Raw genomic sequence first — 3,160 nt, forward strand, 5'->3', positions numbered from 1 at the left:
GTTCCCAAATTTTTTTTTAATTGTAGTTATGATTTGATTTGTTTAAAAATATTATAATTTTTCAATTCATGGTTTATTTTGTTGATTTTATTTTAATTTTGCATATGCTCATGTTAGGTGTTTGAGCTAAATTTATGTTTTTTTATGATAAATCTATTTACAAACTAAGTACTTATTCTTGTAAAAATTTTTAATCTGAAAGTTAAAAGTATAAGTTTTTTTGTTCTTCTAAAATCAATATCCTAAATTATTAATCTTCTTTATTTTAATCTTTTTAATTTTTTCAATGTTCAATTTAAAATTTTTTATTGTTTTAATTTATTTTTTTATTGTTATAATCTTTTTACAAAAGTTATCTATCAACAATTCAGTTTTTTCTATGAAAAAATTTTACAAAAATTTTTAAAGTTGGATCTTTCATGAGAGCCCTATAAGTGAGAAAGTTTAAAAATTTTTAATTTATTTTTTTAGATTTTATAAAATTCATGTCTTAAAATTTTGTTTTAAAGATTTTTTAAAGTTTTTTTTTAGGTTTTAATTTTCTATATATGAAAATGTGAGAAAGATTAAATATTTTAATTTATTTTTTGATTCCTTTTAAGATTCATATTTTATTATTTTTATTCTAATTTTAAAGATTTTTAAAGTGATTTTTAGGTTTTAATTTAAATAATTATGTTTATAAGTTTTGTATGAAGATATCTTCCTACTGAGATTGGTAATGGTTTGTTCATTTCAATGAATAAAAAAATGAAAAAGATTAAATATTTTAATTTATTTTTTTAGTTTCCTATACAATTTATTTTTAATCTTTTTAACTTTTTAGTCTTATTTACTTTCTGTCATAACGTCTAGATCCGAGGATCTATCGCTAGATATTAACTTAAGGAGTGGCCACCAATCTTTTTATCTAGGTACGATTGGTCACCTAAGGAATCTATTCATTCAGGGAACACCTAAGTTTAAGGGTCTCTAAAAGAGTAGGTTCGGGTCTACTTACCAGAACAGGGTTTGAAAGTTCGATTACGTTTGAGGAAGGTTATAGCACCCTCACAACGCCCATAAAAAAATGGTACCAGCTTAATTTTGTGTTTTCCAATAAGCCTTAAAAATTTACCAAGTAATTAACTATTGAAAATTATTCTCAATTGACTCTAATACTTTTAGCAGAAAATTGAAAAAATTTCCTCACCTCAAGAGTATGCAAGAAAACTATTGTTTCACTTGCAGAGGCTCTATCGTCGGATTATTTAACATTAAAAAAAATACAAAGAAATAAAAAAAGAAAAGAAAAATGATCGCTTTTGTACAGGGAAAATTAATACTTTCAACTTCTCCCCAAAATATTTTTTAGAAACTTTAATTTCGAGGAAAATTGATACTTTAACTTTTCCTCAAAAAAACTTTTTTTGAAAATTTATTTTTAAGGAAAATTGATACTTTCAACTTTTTCTCAAAAATATTTTTTGGAAACTTTAATTTCAAGGAAAATTGATACTTTCAACTTTTCCTCAGAATATTTTTTAGAAACTTTAATTTTGAGGAAAATTGATACTTTCAACTTTTCTTCAAAAATATTTTTTTAAAAAAAACTTATTTTCAAAGAAAATTGATACTTTCAACTTTTTCTCAAAAATATTCTTTAAATCTTTTTATCTTCAAGGGTCATTTAAAAGATGCCTGACAAATCAAAATTCCTTATGAAACAATTTAACCTTACTTAGTATCCAACACGAGAACAAATGACCAGCCTCTTGCACCACATTTGCTTACGAGATGGTGATAGAATTAGGTGCATCGATTCTTGGCCCTTTAAGACACCGATACATGTATAATGTTCCAACAATGTCAACCATCTCCTTCTCAATAGCAAACCTAGTCACTTCAACCACTAGGCGAGGCGTAGCATGGGCAGTCTCCTAGCAACCCTGGTGAGTTAGTTTACATGAGGACATCCAAAGGAACCTCATGTTATAGTAGCGATGCAAACTAGAAAGCAAAACTGCATCCCCAAATGGGCCAAAGGCATCCCAACAAAAAGTGAAGTTTTGTTGTTGTATCTAAATCCCTTAACAACTACAACAACTACCATTATTTTAATAACAATCACTAATATTACAGCTGCTAGCAATATGTCAATGTGATTCCAAAGGAAATGCATATGAATGAACATCCCAATACTGGCTAGGAAAAGAGCAGCAAAGCAATTGTGAATTTGCTCAGCTTGTTCAAGTGTATGCTGATTCAGATCAAAGGTTGATATCATCACTCTAGCAGTAAATAAACCCAGCTCATCACCAAGCAATAAGCAAGCAAAATGCTACGGATGCCAACTGATAGAGCTCCTTAGTCAACGATTTAGTCATGTATAGTACTCCTTGAAGGACACCAGAATTGCCACCTAGAACTGGAAGCAAAGCAAATAGCAAACCCACAGCACAGTCCTCCACATAACTGTAAAAAGCATATAGCGAAATTGTTATACCACACGAACACGTGAAGAGAAAATTTTGAAGAAAACCTACAAGGATAGCAATTGCTCGAACAACACGAAGCTTTGTTGTTGAAAACTCCAAGCCTGATGCATGAATCCTTGGCTGCATATTTTGGTGTAATTGATTGGGCTACTGTTGCAAACCCAATTGTTGCTGCAGCTGAGTAGACTGTAATTGCATCTGTGACATCAGTTGCTCTCTTTCGCATCATCCAATCTGTGCTTCCAAGGTGTTCATGGATGCTTTGTAGCAAGGATTCCAAGCTCTGAGGTGCAATTGCTCCCACCTGTGACAAACTCTCCACTACTGGCATAAGGGAAGCTTTAGCCATAAAATTTTGATTATTCAACAGCTTGCAGATCCTTGGACATAGCTTTTGAAAAGCAGCCAAAGGAGGATCAGTTGCACATTTCACTATCTTAGCCATACATGTTGCTGTACACAAATCCCAAGTGTAGGGGTTTGACATGGTTCGTAGCTGTCATCATGCCAAAAAGAGTTTGCATCCAACTCAGGCAGTACGAGTGTCGCATTCATAATTCGTGCAATAAGAATCGTATTACAGATCGTACTACATTGTTGATTCAGACCGCTATTGCAACGAACTCGAAGATAGCCATTAGTTTCCCTTTTGAGAAAGAGGCCAATCAGATCGTGGAGCAGAT

At 31.2% G+C, this 3,160-nt stretch overlaps 1 pseudogene; it reads right to left on the bottom strand.

Moving 5' to 3' along the window:
• Window positions 1-1,751: 1,751 nt before the first annotated feature.
• On the bottom strand, window positions 1,752-2,788 carry LOC149519614 (K(+) efflux antiporter 4 pseudogene; annotated as a pseudogene).
• Between the last annotated feature and the right edge of the window lie 372 nt (window positions 2,789-3,160).

The sequence above is a fragment of the Durio zibethinus genome, chromosome 3 (assembly GCF_047325235.1).
Source record: "Durio zibethinus cultivar Kanyao isolate XHJ-2024 chromosome 3, ASM4732523v1, whole genome shotgun sequence".
Lineage (NCBI taxonomy): Eukaryota > Viridiplantae > Streptophyta > Magnoliopsida > Malvales > Malvaceae > Durio > Durio zibethinus.